At 44.0% G+C, this 25,012-nt stretch overlaps 1 protein-coding gene across 3 annotated transcripts in view; it reads right to left on the bottom strand.

The window, feature by feature from the left end:
* Window positions 1–22,850, bottom strand: part of LOC116330240 (transcription factor HIVEP3) — a 36,904-nt gene extending 14,054 nt beyond the window's left edge. Inside the window, exons 1-2 of one of the 3 annotated variants that reach the window (XM_039619764.1) lie at window positions 22,602–22,850; window positions 21,289–21,525 (exon numbers count right to left, since the gene is read on the bottom strand). The gene's annotated coding sequence lies outside the window, so the exon portion shown is untranslated. Of the gene's footprint in view, window positions 1–21,288 lie in introns of all 3 variants that reach the window. The other 2 variants (XM_031752497.2, XM_039619763.1) reach the window with 2 other exon arrangements.
* Between the last annotated feature and the right edge of the window lie 2,162 nt (window positions 22,851–25,012).

Here is a 25,012-nt window from a genome sequence, read left to right as displayed (position 1 = left end):
ATCAAGATGTATGTACTGCAATATTTCCCCACTTACTGCCAAGCCTGCACTCCATCTCAACTCAAGACATTGGATTCTTGTACCAGTGCCAATCAAAACACACTGTGAGAATGGATTGAGCCAATCATAACATTATTGCTGAGCAGCCGTGCCCAACTGTTTACAGTCCCAGCACAGTCGCGTCCAGAGTATCATTCACCATCTAAGACGCTGATAGTACTTACAACTCCCTGTGTCGGAATCTGCGCTTCAGTGCTCATTGAAGGAGAACGCCACGTGTGTTCACTTCACAGCTGCAGACCTCTGCAACAGTGCAGACAGCATGCACCTAATGTGCCGCACAGATACCGACTGAAAGGGGGTGAAAATGTACCTATTTCCTATTATACATGCATATAAAGTACTAGGAAGGAGAGAGCTGAGGAATGAGGAAGAGAGAAAAGACTGAATCAGTGATCCAGTGGCTGAATAAACAGACCCTGCAGAAGACTGCAGCTTAAGGTGCCAGGGGTGGCAAGGCAGCAATGACAGCTCTTTATAACGAGCTACGCTTTTACTCTCTCCATATGTCTAGAAAAACACAGCACAGTCAGCCTTCATTAGAGCCAGTTTAAAGTGGAATAAAAAGAAAGTGAATCACTCTTCCTCCTGGAAAAAAAAGCTCGCCAGATTCTCAGCTCCATTTCCACGTTTCCACACATCTGCTAAGGGCCCATCATCTATCTGTACAGTGTGTTTCTCTAAGCAGACTAGTGCTTTGATTACAGCAGACTTTCACCATCAACACTCAGCAATTACACGACATAACAAACCAAAACAGCATTAAAATTCTCCATCTTCACTTTTCTGGCTTCCATATTCTCAGCTTTACGCGAGGACTTTGTCTAGGGTTCAGCTATAGCTTTTCTGTGTTAAGGCATGGGGACACAATACTCCCCAGGCATAAATTAAGATGAGTTAGATTGTGAGGAAATGAAGAGTTGACAGACTGAAGGGTAAATACCGACACACTTAAGAAAAGAAAAGAAAAATGACAAATACAGTGGGTTAAAGAAAAGAGAGAAAGAAAAGGATAAGGAAAATGTAGCCAGACAGACAGTTAAAAGAAAGTGTGTAGAAGGACGATTCTGTGCACTGAGCATGAGAAAAGCAGACAAATAGCCTCCCTTAACCCTGTCGTAATAAATGTCTCTCTTCATGTAGTTGGCTATCAGGGTGTAGTTTTAATGATCCCAAGCATAGCTGTTGATGCAGCCCTTAAACAGGGCAATTAGAAGGCTTTAAGGTTGGGAAGAGCACTGCTTACATTATTCATGGCAGTCTAGACTGCCAGGTTTGAATGGGGAAGCACACAGTCAAGGCCTTCCCAGGAAGACGAGGGAAAGGAATGCAAAAGTCTAGGCTACATTAAACCCTAACACACAAACACAGACGCACAGACTCTTCCGCTTATAGAGTACATACAGTGAACAGCACTACCCTCCTCACAGCAATACCTTATAATACTCAGTAGCCCCAAATCCACTTTGACAGATCTGACCGACCAATCAGCCGCAGCGCCCCGAGGTGACCTACCACCGTCAACCGATCCTCCTGCAGTTTGATGAGGGGTTTTCCTTCCTCATAATCCTAATACATACACTAGTGTACTTAACAAAATAAAAAAAAAAAATCACATTAAGACCTTGAATCATACTGATGAGGGTGAAGCAAGGTCGTTCTTTGCTCTATTTCTAGACTGAGGTGCAAGCAGGAAGTCGCCAGCGCAGCTGTCATACAGTGTTATATTCTTTTTATCAGTGATGTCAGATCAAACCCCACCCCCCGATAAAAAAAAAAAAAAGATTTCATCTGTCCTGAACCATTGTAGCAGCCTCATGGTGCATTCAGAGATTTGTGGCGTGGACTAGTTTTTTATATCTGCTCCAAAAATGCGATAACCAGCCAGCTCAAAAAGACGAGAGGGCAGAATGAGTGAGCAACGAGTGCAGAGTGTGTGCGTGCGCATGTGTGTACATGCAAAAGGGGCTTTGTCAGCAGAAACAGACGTTGCTGCAGGTACCCAAGGGAGCCCTGACACACGGAAGAGCTCACACTCCATCTCTTTCACACACACACACACCCCCACGTGCTGTCACACACCGTCACACCCTGTCTCCACTCATCATCTCTGCCCAGCAGTTATACTTCTAAAACTGTAAAACCCTCACCAGAAAATGCATGTACTTAGCTGTGGTTATACATTGCAGCTTTACCTTTTTTTAAAATCTATATTTAAGTAAATGCTAAAATTCCAGAGAAAAACATTATTGTCTTTCAAATAACAGTAAATATCTGCAAAATAATATGTTTGTCCTTTAATTACTTTATTTTTCCTGCACTGGTTTCGATTAACATGTACAACAACGCAACTAACTTTCATTCTGACTTTCAGCATATCCGTTACTTAGCTCAATAGCCACCACAGGAGCTTTGTCAAAAGTTCAAACTTGACCCACGGGGAGCGTTTTGTGTTCCTTCGTCATATCCTCATCGAGACTCTGACGTATTCATGTAGCTGGTTATGACGGATAAGATTAATATATAGGAATACTTTGCACTCTGATAACTAATAAACCTTTTTACGTGCTGTCTATAAAAAAATCTGCTGTCATACCCTTCAAACACACAAACACACAGATCTCACCCCATCCCATTCTTTCTTACTGGCAGCAGCCTGGTGCAGGTTCCCATGGAAACCAGCCTACTCTGAGCAATGGCAGATGGAGAGGGAGCTGGAGGTCTAAATTTATCTCCCAGCATCCTCTCTGACTACAGACGCACACTGGCAGCAGGAAGTGAGGAGAGGTACTGCTTGGCCTGTGCACGCACTGACAAGTTGGCATGACCCTTGACATCTAACTCCACCCCCCCCACCCCTGACCCACCTCTTTTTAGTGACAGCTTGAACTAATAATTGATCATTTTCAGCATTCGCAGAAGTTTTACTGCATTCCCAAAATTGTAAGGTAACTGGAAAACGAGAAAAGTCCTAATACTCCTGCCATCATCACCAAAACCTGTCGGTCAAACTTGGACCCAAAATGCTACAATAACCTGAACCGCAGAAACGTAGGCAGGAATAGTTCGATTTGACAGACAGGAGGGAAAGAAAAAAACCCACGGATGCTGAAAATCACACTCGCCAAGGGATATCAGCGCTGTCAGCCGCGTGCTAAGGAGAACGCTGTCTGACAAAACACCACATACCAGAGTCCTCACTCACTCACTCACTCTCTCCCTCGCTGAGCTCTTTGCGGGACGTGCTGGGATCGCCGTACCTCTGGGTGTAGAGAAGGATTTCGCAGGGCTTCAATGAGACTGGCAGTTCACAAACTGTCGCCGTGTTCATTTTGATTAAACACAAGCCAGTGAACTGCAGGTCAATACCGGTCTTTAAATCAAACAAGGGAGAGCTCAGCTGGGTAATGCACACCTCCGTGTTTGAATTACATCTCTGGCAGCAAAAAATCTGCCGCTCTGGTCACAAAAATCAACCACAACAATTAACTGACTACAACTTGGGCTTAATTGCAGGCTGCCAGGTTTTCATTGTTTTATTTATGGCTGACACCTTCTCAGATTTAAATAATCTCTTTCTTTTGTAGCGATTCAGTTTTAATTATAACCCAGAATTTGACTCAGAAGTCTTTACCTCTGATTGGCGACAACCTACACTTACATCCACTTTCCCACAAAATTTCCTCAGAGAGTCGGATGGTGAGGGAGACTCTGACATTAACTAAATCTGTAACTTGCATCGTAATGTCTGCATACTGTAATTTGCTCAGTTTCTTATTAATGTCCTTTAACCACAGAAAAGACTTATTGACAACTACTTGAATCCTTCAACTAAAAAAAAAGCTCTTCTTCTTCTTGATTGCTCAAAAATATGAAACCAAACTTTTAAATTTGCAATAAAAAATATTTCAAACACAATAACCAACAATGTGACTCTTAATAACTAACTAGCCTGTTTACTGTGGCTAACAAGTACACTAAAGTAATGATGAGGGAAAGAGAAGGTGAAACGGGGAAGATTAAATGGATTAGATGGATCAAAATAAGAGAGGAAGGCTGGAAGAAAAAGACAGGGTGAGTGGGGTGCATATAGAGAAAGAGAGAGAGCGTGAAAGGGAAAGAAACAGACAGAGTTTAGATTACCTGACAGAGCAGTCTGGTCTTCCCCCTTAGAGACGCTTCACAGGCACTGTGAGACAAGCTGGGAGAGCCAGAGAGTGAGAGCGGATATGACTGTTTGAGTGGGTGTATTGCAGTGAGAGACGGCAAGAGAGAGGGGGAGAGAGGGAGAGAGAGAGAGAGAGAGGCTTGGGGTGAAGCAAAAAAAGGAGAGATGGAGAACGAGGGAGCGAGAAAGACACTAAATGAATGTTTCCACTGTACAAATGCAAAGGGAGGAGGAAAAAGATGTGGCGAGAAAAAACTAAAGCCGACTCACACTCACAGAGCATCTGAAAAAAAACCCACCTCATTGCAGTAACATCATTAATTGCCACATTTCTTAGTGCCAACAGAACCGTCACAGTGAAACCAAACCCCTCCGGCTTACACGATCAGGACAGGATCGTCTGCTGCTGTTGCTTTAACTCGTCACATTGCGCGGCTGTGGCACACCGCCGACAGACAGGATTACAAACAGGTCTTGCACGGGGTTTTCCCCTGCAACACAGAGCCCTGGAGGCGATTCCTTGCAATTATCACCTCCTTATCTACAAACTTATCTTATTGTAGTGGCAACTGTGCCACAGCAGAAGCCTTCGTTCCTAAGTGACAAATCTTTTGCTGACATGGACGTGTCTCGTTTACGTAAACCTTCCAGTTCCAGCCAGAGTGCCACTGTGCCGCATCTGTAAATGAATTCCAGAGTGGCATCCATTCAAGCAAGCCCCCGCATTACGCAGAACTCGGGCTAGGCCTATCAGCAGTGCAACACGAGGGAGAGAGGGAGAGAGAGAAACAGAAAGAGAAAGAGAGAATTTAGAATGAACGGAGGTCCTGCTGTTCCACAGAGCTTTGCCTCACTGGCAGAGCACAGGAAGTGTGAGTCACACACTCTAAAATAAACACACTCGCACGGCGTCGAGCCGGCACACAGAACGAGCGGATGGCTGGCCCGCTGATCAGAAGGCAGGCAGAGAGAACATGGATCCATACAGGCCAGCAACACGTGCTGACCTGGTTGGGATTCACAGCCTGGTGACAGGAGGAATCAAAAGGAAAAAAGATGATTGTCTCCAGCTCTAATTGCTCTCCATATTTCTTTTTATGCTTTTCTTTTCAACCTTCTCTGCCACACACCATCTTTTTATTCCCCTCTTCACATTTTTTTTTTTAAATTTTTGCTTACTTCACCTCTTCCACATGCACCACGGCTGGATTGTCCACATGTCTCCCCATTCTTCCTCCTCTGGTTCGTGTTTCCTCTCTTGTTTTATTTGGTCGCATTCAATAGGAGTTTTGTTCAGGACTTGGTGATTACCCCTGGCTATGTGCGGCTGACTGCTGTAGGGGGACTGTGCTGGCCTGATGCTGGGCTACTCTCACAGGCTGCTGGCCGAGGCACTGTATTGTGTCTCCCTGAATGTGCTCATTGTCACCATTAACAGCACGCACCTTCTATACTGTACTTCCCTGTGAGGGACCTTCACCCATCCGTCATCCCTTTGTCCTCTGTTCCTAAGACTGAAGACTTCTGACGGGAAGGTGGGGATGGCGGGGGTGGAGGCTGACGCCCGGGAACAAAACTGCCACTATGGCAGTGATTGACAGGGAACTCGCTTTACGCAAACCCAACGATTAGCGAGGCCAGGGAACGAGCAGCAGATAAACAGTTGGATTTGGAGCAAGTAAGAAAGCTAGGATGGCTTAAGGAGTACAGGAGAGATCATATTTTGAAAAGTGAATTAAAATGGGAAATGCAGCAACTGTGAAGGTGGGACATAAAGCTTTCATTATGCTATAATAAATGGTAACCGTATACTACCCACTGGCCCAAAGCAAGCGAGACGTACAGTATGCAAAGCTGCGCTCATTTACAGTAAATGGAAACAAAGGCTCCCCTGTGGTACGGTCACATGAGGCAGCTTCATGTGTACTGCAGACACCTTCATATATAACATAAAGCAGGGACAAGCAACACCTAAAATGCAAACATTGTGCTTTATAAGAAACACTGTGCTGTCTTGAAGCGGCCGCAGACTATAATTTAGACCAAATGAGTGGTTTGCGCATTTACAGACAACCATACAGATGACATATTTTTGGACTTTCACCTCATAAACTGCAGACATAGGCAGTAAAATGGGCAAATACGGTAGTATGTAGAGAGGGTTCTCTCTGTTCCGAGGGCAGATTATTTCAGACGTGTGGTCTTCCAGTAAACTGACCCCCTCTGTCCATAAAGCTGTGGTATTATGATAGAAATAAGAGCCATTTAAAGAGGGAGCGTACCTAGTCTACAAAAGCTGCTGTGGCTCGGTGTTGATCTACCTGTTTGTTTATATTTGGAAGACAAAAAAAAACAAAGAAGATGAGTGTCTTTTGAGAACTGAACCACTAAATCTGGTCATTAGTCAGAAAAATACACTCTGACTATGTCACTGTTTCATGCTCAGCCTCCACTTCAGAATATAAACTTTGTATGACAAGTTTAATCACAGCAATATCTCTGACAGGCCACACGTCAGGTTATACTCCTGACTGTAGGACTCCAATAAACAGTGAGCACTGCTCAGCTGAGGTCAAATGGAGTCATTTTAAAAGGAAAAAGGATTGCTGGACAATCCCTGGCTTAGTGTAAACATGCATCCATTCTCTGAACTGCTTATCCCACTAAGGTGGCAGGGGAGTTAAAGCCTTTCCCAGCTGACGATGGGCCAGGGGTTGGGTACCTCCTGGGCAATGAACACTGGCTCATTATAGAGTAACACAGTCATTCAGGCTTACATCCACGCATATGGCCGATTTAGAATCTTCAATTAACCTGTGTTAAATAATGTTATACATGCTTTGTGATGATAATCTGCTGCCTGCCCTGTTCACTGCTCTGACATTCAGGGCTGCGTGCAGCGACAGTAACCTGCATCCCTTTAAGCTGGAGGGAAGCAAAGGAAACTGTACCTGGAGATATCCACATACAAAGGCTCCAGCAGTTAACATGATACCCAAAGTTTAAAATGCAATGTCCAACATCCATTTCTAAATGTCCATCCATCCATCTCAAACTAAGATGCTGATGCGATATAATTCGGATGTCGAGGACAGGTTGTAGGCACTTTCTGAAAACATGAAATTGCTACATTTTAGCACATTTGGACCACAGTACTATTTTTCAGAAGATGGGCCAATCAAACAGTTTGCATCTCCACTAAGAGTTCAATAGGAGATTTGTGTGCCTTCCACCAGTGGTGGCTGATAATATAACCTGAAGCAGCAAAATAAATGTGTGGTTTAAATCAATAAATATCTGATCGATGAAAAATATCCATAAATCTAAAACAAACTGTCAACATAACTATTTTGGACATGTTTTTCCCGAGGGCACCCACTTGTTGGCATTCAACAGGATTAAGGAAATAAACTATATTGACAGAAGTGCTGCTCCACCTACATGCTACACCTATAGGAGCATGGAAAGTCACACCATGAAGCTCACTGCACTCGGTTTCTGTTCTGATGTTAATACCAGAGGAGCTCTGGAAGTCAGCAGTTACTGAGATGACAAAGCATTGGTAACATTTACGCACTCGGTGAACCCCGCTCTGTAATTTTACAGTATCTGTCACTTTGTAGCTGAGTTGCTGCAATTCCTAAATGATTCTCCTTGAAAATATACCACAAATTTCACAAGCTGACTTGTTGCAACGGTGGCAAAAGAACAACAAACGCTATATAAATATTGAGAATTCTTGCAGAAATAGCAACTTAAGTCCAAAAAGATCTGTACTTATGTTTTGATTATGTGAAGGCCTTTGACACCATCAGTCATAAACATTTGATTAAGTTATTATTAGCTTTGAACCATGATGGAAAAGACCTCAGAATTATGGAGAAGTTTTACTAGGAACAAAGTCCGGCAATCAGAGGCAATGATGAAATTGGAGAATTTGTCAACATCAGAAGAGGTGTACTGCAAGGGTGTGTGGTGTCACCTGGCCTATTTTCTCTGTAAAGTGAGTACATCATGTGCGAGATTGAAGGAAGCCAGGAATTGTGGTCAGTGGTGCCTCATTAATAACCTGAGGTATGCAGACGATGCTGTAATCATTTCAACATCTAAAGAAAATGATCAGTTTTATGCCACCAATGAACTGAATTGAATCCAATGAGCTCTTTAGATTGACCCATCCTTTCACAAATGTTTGTAAAGACACACTCAGTGGCAATGGGACTGAAAACACCTGAATTCAAAGATTAATAGCTGTACTTTTGTCCATATAGTGTAGCAAAGCCAAATTTATAAACCCAAAGCATCAAAAAACCCAAAACCTCCATTGATCTTATAGTGAGCAGTTACAGAAAGGGAACCAAGCGGCCAGCTAATGGAGTTGAACATGCAAGTCTTTTGTTAATGCCGATCGATACATACCCTGAGCAGATGTGATATCTGATCCTGCAGAGCATTCATAGCCATTTTTTCCCACTTAGCACCTCTGCAATTTATTTTTTAAATAAATAATATAAATATTAAATAATATAATAATGAATCCCTTTCTTGCTGGCTAGTCCTCTCCTAAGAAACAAAAGAAGGTAAACTCCTTGGATATGTTACTTCTCAACTTAGCCACGCACAACACACTCATTATCTTTTTCTTTTCCACGGTGCTGTAGCATCATTAAATGCCAGTGTCTACATATCTGACAAAGTAAACTTTATATTGTGAGGACAGCTACCAGGAAATTGCGTCCGCATGGCTGCGGAGGGTAGTGATTATGGAAAGTAGCTTAGTGCTGAGCAAAGCCCCTCATTGGTAAGTGTTACCATATATAGAGGCAATATATCATTTGCAATTTCTAGTGTAATGGGTAAACCCGGTTATTATATAGCTACAAAGTATTAGTAAAAGTCTTCTGAGATCATTTTGAGTCACACTTCAAAGGCAAAAAGGGTCTTCTGACATGTAACAACTTCACAGCGAGCAAACGCATTGTAGCTGAATGGGGAGTTACTGTAACAGAAGTGAAACAAACAGAAAAAAAAAAAAACCAAAACCTGCCTTCGGACAGCTCAGTGCCACACATCTGAATGCATAATTTGCAGCATGCAAATGAAATAAAAGAGTGACAAAGCATTGTGGAGGGACGCAGGGAGGGAGGGAGGGAGGGGTTAGCTTGAGCAGATAAATATAGAAAGAGGAACTGACATTTTCAAAAGCTGTCCTCCCTGCGCTCACAAGTTTCAGTGATGCGTGGATGTCAAGATCACAGTGCACAGTCTCCCACGCAGCCCACCGTACCCGCCGTTCACACTTGGCTGCTTTATATTTGCTCTCTTAGTCGTGGTGCGAACTAAAAAGTGTTGGCTCGAGGCAAACCTGCGATGAGATGAAGGTGTCTAGTTAATTGAAAGGAAAGGGGACAAAGATGCAGCTCTTGGTACTAAAGCCATGTGACGAGCACGCGAAAAGCATCCACCTTAATCTGTTGGCAGGGTACCTGTATAAAAAGGTTAGAAAGTGCTCAGATTATCCAACAATGAGGGGGGAAATATGCTATAGTCAAAGAGTACCCTGATTGCGTTTATAGATTCCCACATCAAGCGATTTGTTATCTTGTGACAGCGATCCCTTGGTGCGGTTACTTTTGTTTTTGCTGAATTGATCTATTTTTCTCTATGAAGTCACCCAAGTGGATTGTTCCCCAGCGATGGAAAAGCCTGTGCTAGTTCCTCTTTTTGCAGCTGCTGTACTGCATCCTGTGTGAAGCTGCAACAGGTACAACTTAGCGCTGGCTGCTTGGTGCGTGACCCGGCGTCAAGCTTTATCTGCACATCTAAGTAAGCGGTTATTTTGTTAATTCACGCCGCCGTGCTGGAGCTGCTCGTGCTTTTACTGAGGCCTGCGCAAACACAGACACGGGGGAAGAGTCAACAGGTGGACGCTCACCCTGAGTGTGTTCAAACATGACAGTCGGCCTACAGAAAGTATTAACACAGTAAACCTCGGTCCCCACCTTCCTCTTGCTGGGTTGGCAGAAGGGCATTCTTCTGATCAGGGAGTTTACTCAAAGCTAGCCCAGGCCAAGTAATTGCTACCCAGAGTGACAAACAACTCCATTCAGTCTAAGTGTCGGTTTACAGTTTACTCTCCCTCCTCCACTGCGAGGCCCTGCTGACCATTCTGCTTGGTGCCACGCTGCATTAGTGGCCTGTCAACATAGCCTCTCCTGACGCATCAACGCCTCGTCAGCCTCCAGACCCGATGCGCTTATATACAAACGCCGTGTGCCATAACCCGTCTGTTTGTGTGTTTATTTCTCTGAAAGTGGAGGTGTGTGTTATGGAGAGAGAAGGAAAGAGTGCGAGACGCAGAATAACAAGACAGAGAAGAACAGAATGTGCAAATGCGTAGGAGAAAGGCAGGGACAGAGAGAGAGAGAAGCTCTCGCATGTGGTCATTTCATGTTTTCGGAAAGTGCCTACAACCTGTCCTCAACGATCTATTTGCCATCTGAGACCAACTTTAAAAGGCTGTCAAATGCGTTTACAATATTCAGCCGCTGTGTCTTGAGGCCAATGCCCCCAGTCTGAATGAAACAGTTAGTCAATCACGCACGGAAATCGAGACAAAAAGTCAAACTGCGCGTTTTCTGTGTGGAGTAATGAAATACTGAATCTGCAGAATGTACAGATGCAGAAAAGTGTTATAAGTTTTTACTTTTCCCTTAAGTAATTATGAGTGACAGTGATGAGATTTTTAATTTTCCCAGCTCCGTGAGCAGTAATGCTGCCAGCATTACCCCCCATCCTCAACATCTGAGATCAAATGCCACAAACCACCTTTCCAAAACCTGAAAACTGAATGATGCCCACAAACATCCATCAGTCCAACCAGCTTCAGCGTATCCAATTTAAGGTCCGAGGGAGGGTAAAGTTACCATAGGGCGAGACCTTGGGACAGGTCACCAATCTGTCACACTCCTTGCACACTAGCAAGGTGAAGAACAATTGTCACAATGAATAAATACAGAAATATTTGACCACCATTGCACTGAAAGTAAAGAAATGTATTCAGATTGTATTTAAACCAAACCACAGCATCAAATAAAGCATCTACCTGCCCTGATATGTTTTTATCTCACTATACTGTAAGTTTTCAACTGGAAAGCTTGTCGTTTTTGCTCGAATTTAAATCATATCCAGTCTGATAACACAAGACAGATGGAATATGGATATACTGAAGGTTTAATGAGAACAAACGTGCATAATCATCGTGCTGCTTTCCCTTCGTTCATCTCGTCTTTCCAGCTGAAAACCCTAGAGAGCTAAAGTAACATAGCTTTACTGTACTGTAAACACGTGGTAGGAAGAATTAAGATGTCAAGATGAGTGTGTCAACACTTGCACGCTGCTTAGAAACAAAGTGCCAGCAATGAGCAAACACTTGCACTTGTCTCTCATTCCAATACCAAAACTCGAGTGCTACTTTACGGAGGTAATATGCTATTAACAAGTGTGTGAGAGATCCAGAATTTATGTGTGATGCCTTTGTTTACGCTGTAGGTGAAAAAACTACTGCAAACCAAATGCCCCAGACAGACAGAAATATGTCATTGGCTACGCTCACTCTCGCTGGGATGAACAGTCTAGTTTGGCCATTTGGGATGGCCACACACGGTAACGCAGCGGTATCGCTACAAACACACGCTGCTTCTGTGTGTGAAGCGTCATAATGTGCGTTTACGGTATGTGACACACTCGTTGTAGATGAGCATTATTCTCTCTCCTGACCACCTAAACTGGAGGTAATTGAGCCCAAAGGTCATGTGACCCGCTTTAGGGGTATTAACTGTGCATTCCTCCATTTGTTATCGGCCCATAAAGATCTGCTCTAAGGGAAACCTGACTCCAAAAGCCAACTCGCCACCTCTTCTCCCTCCTCTCCCTCCATCCCTCCCGTCTCCAGAGTTGCATCCTTCTGCCTGCGAGCCTGATCATTTGAATACAAAGCAGAGAAACAAAGGTGTCCTTAAAATAGAGATGCTGTCTGCAGTGTGCTTTCAAAGAACCACACTGCAGAGAGAGCGAGAAAATAGAGAGAGGATGAGAGGGGGGGAAAAAGGGAAAGAACAAGAAGGAGAGAAAGACAGCAAGAACAACAGGCACATGGTGAGCAAATGAGACACTGTATTGATGTAGGATAGGTGGACAGACACATTGATTTCCTGCTAGTTCTTCTCTGGTTATGTACGGCTGATTTGTCATCCAATCCAGGTTGAAGCACGGTCTCTGAACTTGCCCTAAGCCGGGCTTCACAGGTTTCTCTGTCTCAGTATACACACAGCGGATCATTATGTTACCGCTCAGATGTTTTCTGTGAGAATCGAGCGTGATAGAGTGCACGACGAAGCAAAAGTATCAATTCTATCACCAATTAATTAAATGCTATCGTAACCAATTACCTTACTGCAGTTTAACACAGGACCAACAACACCTGAAAACAACACCTTGACAATGCAAGTCACAAAACTCAGACTGGTACATCTCCCTGTTTAAATGTGACACTTCAGTTCCACTGGAGAATTTGGAAGAAACTAGCTGCTTGGCACCATTTGCTTTGCGTACAGTGCACCTTTTAAATAAGTACATAGATACTTAGTGGCATGAACACAGAGGCTTTTCTGACCCTGCAGATTAAATCAAAGTGTTTAGGGACAGAGTTCTATAAATAGCAACCAATCAGAGATCCCCATGGAGTTTCACAGACCAGGTGAAGGAGCAAAGCTCTGTGCAGCATAAACTGTAGAGAGAGCGGTGAGAAATGAATCAAAAAAGATGGTTAAAATCATCACTGGATGATGGGGAAATCCTGCACGCTCAACAATAATTGGATGGCAGGCTAACTGAGAGGTGAAGCTCAGCGTGATAAGCTGACAGGTGTCTTCCAGACTGAACATGTGGTTAAAGCGGTTTCAGGAAACATGACACCACGCTCATATCTAACCATTGAACATGAGGCTACAGCTTAAAGCCAATCAGCTTAAAAGGGTACAAAGGTCAGAGGGGCTGTTTCAGTTTCAGCACCTCTCACGAAGCTGATGAGGTATCTCCTTAAAACAGTGATTTGTTTAACCTGTTTAAAAATCAGGCAGGTTTTTATTACTGGACAGAGCTGTGACTGACTGTGTGTCTGTATTATACTAAAGCATTTTACCACAACAAACGACTCTGACTTTAAATATCCACTGAAGGCTCATAAGTGTGTTTCCAAACTGTTGAGCTGCTCTTCTAAGGAAAAGAAAACCTCTAACTGGATGGCTTCCATGTAACAAGTTACATTCTAAGCTTTTATATCATAGTTGGACAGGAGGAGATACCTTTTCATGCACGCCGGACAGATTGTCTGATTTAATTTTCCCCATTCCAGTTCACACTGCTGGACCCGGAGAGCACTTTCAGATGAACCTCTTAGAAAACTCAACAAACTCTAAATTTACAAAACAAATCTGTGCCCTTGATTTGAGGAGGAGCTATTTTTGATATTAGATTTAGATCAACTTTTTTTTTAGTCATCATGCAGCCTTGAAGGTTTACTGCATGGTGTGAAGGTTACTCTTCTAGCTGAATAAAGTATTTACGTATAATGCAGTAAGGCGGTGTTTGCCAGAGTGTCAATATTGTGAGGAGGAGAACATGGAACAAAGATTAAAAGATACCGACTTGATTTTCTGTCTTCTTTTCAGTCTGTAAGTGTTTGCATTCACACTACAAGCTAAACAATCAATAAGTCGCTAAAGTCTGTTCATTTTCTAGAAAGCTGAAAAATAAGGGAAACCCTGATGAAGAGCATGTTTAACTCATTGGTTTTTATGGTCAGCTTCTGCAGATCCAGTCTAGTTTCGACTAAAAGAAAGCACATAAACTGAGTTAGATTAAACGCATTTTTTAAAAAACAAATCAGTTCAATCAAAATGAGGCCTATTTTGGTTGAAGTGTCTAATGTCATCGGTGAAAAGAGTAAAAGATGAGAACGGGCCGTGTACTCCTGTAACAGATGGACGGAGTTTTCTAAAAGTACAGAAACTTGTTTAGAGACCATGTAAAAAGCTGATGAGCAAGTCATAAGTCTGAACCCACAAAATTCAAACAAATGGCAAGATGTGCCCTCCAGTGAGCAGCTAAACTGAGAGTGAAAATCTAATCTAAAGACAGAAAATCGAATCTGCCGACTCTCAGATAGGATAACTTTCATTACTGTAGCAGTCTGACTCAAAAAAAAAAACAACCTTCGACTGTGCATACCATTGAAGTTAAACAGTTTCTCTGCAAAAACGGCAAAATCAAGGAGGCTCTGATTGAGAAGATGGAGCGAAAGACAAGTGGACGAGTAACGACTGATTGAAAGTCAGTGAGAACACTTCCTGTACCGATACCAAAAACACAAACTGATAGATAAAAAAATGAAAACCAGACAAGTTTGCAGACCTGCCCAGCCTGTGAGTATTTCAACTGTGGTTTAGCATGTGTTGTCAGCTTCGGCATGAATCTTAACTTTCTAAAAAATTTGAAAAAGATTGGACGGAAGAATTGTACGGTTTCAGTAACAGGGTGTTAAGCAGTTACAGTAGAAAGTTACTGCACTCCCACCCATAGAAGAACCTGCTGCATTTTACAACCTTTGGCTTTAAAATGATAACGTCGCTGTTCGGGCGCGTTTCGATGACACACAGGCAGCAGGCCTTGGCAAATGAGAGGCAGAATACAATGCAGCACACTATTCACCATGAAAAACTGCACTGGGGATAATCTGATAACACTGTAGTTACACAGAAAAGCAATAAACTGTGCATTACATAGATTGATGGGGTAAAACACCGGTACCCTCAACAAAACAAACCACAGCTCCTGGGTTTTGTGCTTCATGATCAAAAAAAAGGAAGAAAGAAAGAAGAAAAAGTTGAGGAAAAGAAAAAAACGTTTTCAACTTCTTGGTGAAAACAGCAGTGAACCTATGACACGTGTTTTGCCATGCTCACCGTGAACAATAGTTACAACTGTAACCAGTGAAAGGGAGTTTCTATCCTTGCAACACGCACAGCTCGCACTCATAAGACAGTGCACACCATGCACCTAACCATCAAATCCTGCAGAACAATTTCAGTCCGGGTTTACAATCTCAGTGGAGAATGCAGTTCTCCACTCTACACCCTCCAGCCCCCGTCCTCTCTATCCCAAACCCTCACTAGGGTTTCTCCTGATCTCCTTCTTCAGTGTTATTTAGGCACTCCCACAGTAATGGACACTCTACTTAGGGGGCTGCGAGTGGGAATCCAGCCCCTGCAAATCCAGCTCGTGAATATCAGCTTCTCAGATTTGCTGTGAGCATACCACTAAAACCTGGAGGCTGTTGAGAGAGTGCGAAACAGAGACTGGGCCTGGCGAAACAAAGAGAAGAGGACTCTGGACCCTCTGTCTCTCACTTCAACGCATGCTTCCAGCCATGCATCTCAAGCACTCTCTGTGGAAGCTGGTGTCAGACTGAAATATGGCATGAATCCAACTGAGCCAGAGGACCCCTGTGACGGTGTAAGACTGCTTTAATGACCCAACTTTTCCTTTAACTCTGGCCTCTTTCCTGGCTGGGAAACCTGTCATTAAGCTGACATAGAAGACACGGGGCGGAGGAGGTGGGGGTCCTCAGAGGAAAAGGGCACTGCCATTAAGCATATTAGAGTTGCAGAATGTTGATGAGAAAAAAAAAACAGCGTTTGCAGTGACTAAGCTGGGGCTGCTCCCTAGCACTGTGCTGACAGAGCAAAGCTGGGAGAAAAAAAAGGGAGGAGGTGGGGGACTACCTGGGTGCAAACATTGGGACTGCTGACTGTTTGAGGTTGTTGAGGACAGCAGGATTATGTAATAAAAACCACTGTAACATCTCAGACTTAGGAAGAGCTTCCTACAGCAATCTCTGTCTTTTCCCTCCAAAAATAAACGCTCTCATGTCTCCCGCAGTCGTCTGCTTTTGTTATGGTGGCAAATCCTTAATTATGACTTGACTTATAACACACAGTTAATTTAATTTCACCGCTGCGTGCCGCTAGCTGAATAGTACTGCAAATCCTTTAAAAGGGGTGAATGAGGAATGGATGGATAGATTTATTTTGCAGGATTTTCAGCCTCCACAGTTTGCCCTGTTTTTTGGGAGGGGTCTCCTCCCAACTTTACCCACATCTCATTCATCTTTGCTCCCGGGAAAGCCGAGACTTTTAGCATCCAGTTGTGGATAAACATTTTTTTCATTTTCTATCATCTGTTTATTTTCCCAATTATGCTGGGTGAGTCTGTGTCAGCAGCTCTGGGGTTTTGCACTGGCAGGAGGCGGGAGAGAGGGAAGGGAGGATCCTCTCCCGGGGTGAGGAAGTTTCTAGAGGAAGCATGGTACAGACAGTGGGGTGTGTGTGTGTGTGTGTGACAAATACCTCGTGGTCATTGTGATAAGTGCAGAAAGAAATATTTATGGAATTGTGTAACAAAAAAAGAGCCAAAATATAAAAGACAGTTTTCTTCCTTCTTTCCACACCTCCCCTAACAATGGGGTTCATGCTTTGACTGCTGATCCACTCAGAGTGTGTCACAAATGTGTCATGAGATTACTTCACTAAGGCCACAGCGTGTTGTGGACATACTTCCAGGCCTTCTGGTTAATTCTGAGGCTGACGGATAAACTCGTCTCAGTAAGGATTTATGAGGCTTTTCACACAGACAACTAAAAAAAGCAAATGTGGTTTTGTTTCTGAGACCTGAAATTTAAAATTTAAACTTAAAAAAAACCAAACAAACAAGAAACTAAAACATTATTTCAGGCTAAGAAGACAAACAGATTTCTGTCATAGCCCAAGGTTTTGAGGGCCAAACTGCACCCATCTGCTTCTAAAATGAGGCAACAAAATGCAAGCAGTTAGACAATCAGAGTGTCAGCAAGCCCACTGTTTAGCTCCCACTTCATTCAGAGGCCAAGCCAGAAAGTGAAGCACACCTATAATAACGCTAATTCCTCAATAAACAGGAAAACACGGGTCTGTGGACTGGTGGAATTTTACAAACGACAGCCAGGGTGATAATTTTTCTGTTTGCCTGTGGAAAACATGGGGTTGTTGATCACGTGGAGCTATTTTAAAAGCTTAGCTCGACTTAGATTGACTATTAAAAACAGTGACTCAAAGCTGTGCTACAAAAACAAGAGTTTTGTTTTCACATTTTTTGGATTTATTTCATTGCCACAAGTTTGCTGAATTATCCAGGTGAAAAAAAGAAGTTCCTCTGAATCAGTTCCTGGACATATTTAACAAAATAACCTATAATCTTTGCAAATTTTAGACCTTCCCTAAATAAATCAAACCTGTTCGACAAAATCAAACCAGGAAGATTTTTCCCCCTCTATCTCCTGCAATTATTGCAAGCAAGGAAAGACCTTTTGCTTTGGAACGGCACCAATGTAGCGTGAAGAGATACATCTGACAGTGTTAGACTGGAATATGACAGGCACTTTGATTTTATTGAAGTACAGCAGTCGGTCTGTCTTCTGTCTAGGCCGAGCTAGGAAAGTTGTCTGTAGGAATGCTCATGCAAATATTGACCTTCAATTAGGTGAAACAGACACCCTCGCTTAGGGGCTGCAATATGGAGACATCAGCAAAAACATCGTACGGGCAAACACGTACAGAATATATCTAAGCGTGCAGAGTGTATGTAAACACATCGTGTGTCAATACGCCTCCTTTTAATGCCAATGTACTGACAACTGCAAAATCTGAAGACTTATAAAGGTAGTTTTAACCTCAAACAGGATGTCAACAAAGCATCTGCAGCATCACAAAACCACAAAAAACACGAGCTATTTGGTGCTAACACAGAACAAACACAGACCAGAATGTGGGGAGTTTCATGACCTTTAATGTATAAAGAGAGAAAGACCTTCCCAACTGATACCAGTTGACCACACTCTTGCATAATTAACAGCATCTAAAGTGAGGTGTTCTTTACATGACCTTACCTGACAACGTGAGGGCATAGCTTGCCTCGAAAGACAGTGGGAAATAGCAAATACATGCACGTGTGCAGCCCACAGCCCACATGTGCAAACGCATTTTTCGGTTTAATTATATTTTTAATACAGCATTGTATTCACCGGTTCGACCGATATATTGGATCGCACTGCAGGGCATGGCAAATATATATAAATAAATAAATAAATAAATAAATAAGGGCATGCCCCGGAGTTCCCCGTAAGCCAACACAGCTCACATCATGTAAGGCACAGCAAGTAAGAAAGAACGGCACACTCTCCCTCCCTCCCCGCTTCAGTGACAGTGACAAGGCTGGGGAGGATTGTGCTGGAGCATCGCCTGCTGTCTTGATTTGCTCGGCAGATCCACGGCAGGGTTGGAAGGATTCTCCCCTCCCAAAGCCCTCTTACCCTCCTGTGGAGCAGAAATCCCCTCCAATCCTCACTTACTGCTCCTGCAGGAGTGCCTTACTAACTGAGACAAAGGACTCCATTAGAGGAGGGGAGAGAAATCAGCTCTAAAGAGAGGATGGAAAGCTAGTATGAGGACATGCACACACACCTATAAATATATATATATAACTATATAAGTGTTCAGCACTGTGTCTGCATCGCCTGCATAGTTTACACACTCTCATGGGACTGATATAAGATAAGACAGATTGAGAGCCTGCATCTGAGGACACGGCAATAGGATTTCAGAGGAGTTAAAGCAGAGGTAAACACTAGTTATCTTTGCAGGTGTCAGTTAATGAACACAGATTAGTGCGGTGAACAGGCATCATCTGGAGATTGCAATCTGTGCAGATGCATTGCACGCTGAGGGGTGTGGTCAGAGTGGTGTCTTGGGAGTCGCGAGTGAAAGCGAGAGATTTGGAAAGTGGTAGAGATATCTGGTAGTGAAATATAATAACTTGCCTGCACCATCGATCAATACGCACACTGGGTGCGTTCTCTTTCTTTCAAGGCAACAGATGGAAAAAAAGAACCCAAACTGGAGGATTATATGCCTGACCTCCAAAAGGTGCGATTTAATTCTTTCACATAACTGCTAACTCAAAAGCTGAAACTTTACCGTGCGTGTTATCACTTTTGCTTTTGTGTTTTTACAAGCAGTGATCAGCCTCAACCCCAGTATTACACCAAGCTCAGTAGTGATATCCTGGCGGAGCCCCCTTTCAGACATACCTGTGGTGTGGAGCACAGAGGCTTACAATCATACTACAACAATAAGTATTGCACAATGCCGGCTGCTGCAGACAGCGAACACCATGCACAAAAATGCCCTCCGTGTTGATATAAGGATAGAACACACAGATTGTTGCATATCCTAAAGAAGACAACAGAAAATACAAATCTGGTGAGAATGGCAATTTATTGGGTCTAGAGAAAAGTTGGGAGTTAGGATGTAATCAACTTGTCGCCTATTTTCGAAGGATTGTCATTACGTGCAGCAAACCCCTCGACATTCCACTTGGCTACCAGTGGTGCTCGAGTGGGTAATGATTAACGCTTACGGAGGGAGTGTTCGAGCGAGTAACCACTTTGTTGTGCTTTCTCTTCCTGCAAGAACCTTCGCTGCCTGCACGGACATCACCGTCCAAGATTATCATTGCATAACCTGGACGAGCACACGTGGGAGCGGGCCAGGTGGCTGCACTAACACACATATGGCACAGACTCTGGTCCCTGCCTGGCAAACACAAAGAAACTCTATCTCCATTTGAAGGGGCCAGCCAATACACAGGTCCGGGTAGGAGGCTGAGGCCAGACACTGATAAACAACTGTAACCCCAGCAAACAAGCACACACACACACTGATCTAAATGACACCAAAGCAGAGTCATCCACTACACAGAAGGCCACAAGCTAGATAAGTGAAGAAAATACTTTTTAATATTCAGAATGCATTAGTGTTACTGACTGCCTGCAAAAGGATTATTGGGCTACTGGGGCATTTGTGAAGTTGCCAGATTGGCACTCCTGGCCTCCATTTTACTCGGTGTGCATTCGTGCAATTTGTGTATCCAAGACTTGTTCCTGGTTTACTGTTTACTGCCTCTGAGCGCTACAGTGCTTCTATTCTCCTCCTGTGCCTCGGAGGAACAGGATTAGTGACCAGCCACAGAGAGATGAAAGATGTGCCCTCTTACCACACATCTTTAACATGTGTTCATTTTTTTTCATGAAGATCCCAATAAAATCCCTCCTTAACATTCTCTCGAAGAAAACAAGACTTAAACCCGCTCGCACACACCAGCAGCACCAGAGCCAACGCTCGGTTTGAATTTCTGTAGAAAGGTGTGACACTATCCGTGAAACATTTCACGTTAAAGGTTCAGTCTAAACTGCCGAGCTCGCTTTGAAAAAACCACACATGCTCCCTGACCTTCCTGCTCCGGTGGTACAGTGCTTATCAGACCTTGCTGTCTGCAGGGGATGCATCTGAAGGTCTGAGCAGGAACTCGACAAGACCCCTCGCTGCCAATGGCATTTCATGCAGTAAATCAACACGTCACCAGCTGCAAGGTTGAGTGAGAGTGCGAGAGCTGGAGAGGGTATGCCAGGTGACTGTGGGTGCACGTGAAAGTAGGGAAATGGGGTATAAGCTGTTATTAATTGACCAGAACTGGCCTGTTTTCTCAAGTGGTACTTGTGCCAGTGGGAGAGATACCAAGACACAGAGCAGAGTCGAAGTTCTTTAGTAATCAGTGTTACTCCTGACACTTATATTTGCTCTTATTGTGCCTGAGCAAACTTATTGCTCAAGTCTTCAGCTACGACACTGAATATTTTTTATATAGTAAACTAGCATTGCTAATCCGTTGACTTGTGTATATATACACACACACACACACACACACACATATATATGTATATATATAAACAGGTTCTGCAAGACCTTCATTTCCAACTTTAAGACGTAGTAATTATCCGTAACAAGCTGCCTTCTAACGTTTCAGCCAAGTTTTGACTGTTGTGAAAACATCAAAGCCTTGAATCTCACCTTTTATCCCCGTCCATGTCAAAACTGTTAATGGCAGTAATCTCTGACAGCAGGTATTTTGTCCAACGACCAAATGCTCCACGATGCGAACAGTCTTGGAAATCTGCAAGGAAATGGAGCAGCGCTCTCCTCGGGTGCCTGCTGAGCTAGCGCCTTCCTTCAGCCAGCAACACCACAAACTGGTCTTGATCCAGGCCAGAGTGGAGCACCGTAAGGCCGCCACTTTCTGCTGATTCACTAAGAAATAATTGCATATTGGCCTTCCTCCATTTTCACCCCACCCCACCTTTACAACTATGGTCTGACACCTTACTGTATCTTTGTCCTGGGACTTAAAAGAGTACAGCTGGCAGACGTAGCCAAGGACGCTGCAGCATAAAGGCCGCTGTGTTTGTTTGCTTTTCAAATGCTTGCACTGATGAGGTACTGAACCTCATCTCCTATGTAAAACAAAACAAAACAAAACAAAAACTTGACAGCATCAGCTGGCTGTGGTCTTCATCTACACAGAGCAACAGATTTCAAGTGCTATCCATATCTCACTTCCTGTAAAAGTAACATGAGAGGTGCAAAACCATGACTTTGCCTTATGCCAACTTCTGATTTTACATAGATAGACAGAGGTACACTAAAACTCAATGACACAACTTCAAGTAGATGAAAAGACCACCAAAACAACCCGTTTTGTTAACTGAGCCCATCTATCATATAAAAGCAGATCAACAGAGTACAAAAGCATGATGTCATCGCCCAAAAATCTGGCAAGTGTAGGTGTAGCCCATTACAAATAACTTCACAGGCCTGATCGTGAATCGCGTGGTTATGCGTAGCGTGCGTGTGCTAGCCGCCGCCGCCCCCCACTACTAGCCGCCGCCGCCCCCCCCCCACTACCACTCTTGCTGTCCTCAGCCGGTTAGCTATTGAGGACAGCCGGGGTGAATGAAGGTGCATGATGAAGCATATGCTGTCAGCTGTATATGTGCAGCGCCCCCGCCGCTACTTCAGCGTACAGTACTTTGCCCCCAAAAAAAAAGAAAAGAGAAAAAAAGAACAACCTCGCTCTTCTGCTCGGGTCCGCTACATGCAACACATCTTTAATCATTTATCACCAAAACGCGTCGCTCAACTTCATGTCACACTCACGCTTTTTAAAATAAATAAACACCAAAAATAAAATAAAATACGGCCGGGATCAGCTGTCAACTTCACCCCGTGTATCCCTCCTCTCTCTGTCTCTCTCTCGCTTTCTTTCTGACGAAAACCACAAGCCAAATGAAAGTAAGTAATAAACAGCCGACACGGTTCATATTTACCAGCTTGCTACAGTGCTGGCGCTGCAGCCATTTATCCCGTTGCGAAGGGGCCAGAAGTCCGCATTTCCTGGATTGTGATGCGCCGGGATCAGCTGCTGTGCGCCCGGGTTTCTGTGCAGGGAGGACCGGAGGGGCTGGTTGTGCTTCCCACTGTTGTGTCAGACCGGACAGCGATGCCACGTTCAGCTGATCGCCACAAAAAAACAACATCTCGCCCTACGCAAGACACACTCCGCGGTTCCGCACCACCCCGCGCGGTAGGTCCGGTGGGCACCGCCCTCCCGTCAGCCTCCACCAGTGAGCTGGCGCGCCGAGCCCCGCCTTATGAATAATCATGAGCTGTAGAAGGACGCCATTGGTTGAGAGGAGCGGTTCCTGGTTAATGCTGTTAATTCTAATTAGCTAGACAAGCTCGCGCAGTGAGAGAGAGTTCTGGAGTCAAACTGAGCCGTTTATCCACTTTATTTTCCTCCGTGGACCTACACCATCACCGCACACCTCCATCCTGTGCCACAACAGTCTTCTTGAAGGAGTGATGACATCACACAAAAGATCTTAACAATGAAACCATAAATGAATTAACTTCCTCTGTTCGAGGGTGGTGTGCCATTCTGCAGTTACCAAGTAAACGATACCAAGTAAATACAGGCCCAATGTAACGATATCCTTAAGGATACTTTTAACCAATAAAGAGAGATTATGTAACGAGCTGTGTTATGTTTTATGAGATGAATGATCATCAGTTAGCCAAAGCTGAACCCATTTTAATGGCCAATTGATTATTGATTTTTACTTTTCACAATAATTGGTTAATATAACATTATAACAGACCTGGTAAGTAAATATGGCTGGCTTTTTCATACTGAGGTATAATATTTCTTTAAAAACAATACACACACACATATAACACAAGTCATATTCAAAGTACAGTATAAAAACAAAGTATTAAGCCTATCCTGCCATCGTGCTAATATCGTTCCAATACCAATACCAGTATAGGGGTGAACACTATCGATACTTGGATCGATCTGCCCACTTCTAGTTTGCAGTTTTTGGCAGACACCCGGCTGCTCTGGGTGCTGATCTGTTCACCATGGCTCTCTGACCTTCTCCTGTTTGAGGGTCCATAAGTAGGGGACTTTTGGGAGGTAGATGCAAAAGGTCAATGAGAAAGGCATTCCTGGAGATCAAATGGTGATCAAAGGCCAGTGGACATCAGAGTGCACGAGTTGTGGTAACTGGCAGCCGGAGCTTATCTCTTCACCTGACTCACCCATCGTCACTGCCAAGGCATCCAGCAACAGAATTGCACATGTCCTGATGTTTCACTGGAGAATGCACTTGTGAGCGTACAGTTAGTCCTGCTCTTTTGTGTCTCATATTTTCTGAGCTGTCTGTGCATCTGCATCCAGCACGCAAACTCTTTGTTCTCGTGGTTGAGAACAGCTCTGCAGCGGAGAGGGGGAAAGGGAAGGAAAGGAAAAGTGCGAGGGAGGTTGGGAGGGAGGGGTGGATGCGAGGAGAGGTGTAGAAAGGAGAGGATGGGAGAGCAAAGAAAAACGGTGTTAGGAAGTGAGAGACGGAGGAAGAGACAGTGAAAGGAGCGGGGACATGCTGTGGTGTGAGCGCTCCGGAGTGCTACAATATGACTCTGACGAGCTTATGTAACCAGACCGGCCTGGCATTTGGCTCACAGCAGACGCCGGCTGCACTAACTATTATATAACTGCATTAGCTGCTCCTCTGAGCTGAGGGAGAGCATGCGCACACACTCAGACTTGTAGACTTCCAGCTTAGAGCAGAGGGACTGCTTTGCACTGTAGCCTGTGCTGTGCGAGCGCGAGAACGTGGAAATACAGAGGAAGTTCATCAGTTCAACAGGAACGAGCAGAGCTGTTAGTGGACCCATACATACTTAGTGGAGAGAAACTGCACAGCGCAGTCTGTCGGGCATCAGCATCTTCCCATCATCCCGCAACAAGTTTCCAATCCCGAAAAGCCTAATTGGGGCTTAATGTTGGGTAAATGTTTCCAGCGCTCGTGCAGTATGCCAGCAGGGTCCAAACTCAATTAGCTCCCCTGCATGCAGTGCATAATTTAATGGGTCTGGATTCCACTCTTAAAACCCAATTACACCTCAGACAGGCATTTCCAGTCATTCCGTCAAAGAGGTGGTCAGGGATGCACAACCCCTCACAAAAACGGTATCTATCTAAATCAGCATCAGGAGAAGTCGATACCGCTCACTGTTCAATATTTGCAATATGAAAGTGCGAAACAAAACTGAAATAGTCTCATGCTTTAGTGTGGAGGCGGAACTCGTTCTTGACTAAAATGCGGCCAAACACTGGCATTTGCAAGCCGAGATTAAGGTCAGGGCTAACACTGCAAGTGATAACCATTGTCTGAAT

This window comes from Oreochromis aureus, linkage group 11, assembly GCF_013358895.1.
Source record: "Oreochromis aureus strain Israel breed Guangdong linkage group 11, ZZ_aureus, whole genome shotgun sequence".
NCBI classification, from domain to species: domain Eukaryota; kingdom Metazoa; phylum Chordata; class Actinopteri; order Cichliformes; family Cichlidae; genus Oreochromis; species Oreochromis aureus.
Note: the sequence above shows the minus strand (reverse complement) of the source record. Positions and strands in the feature narration are given on the sequence as shown.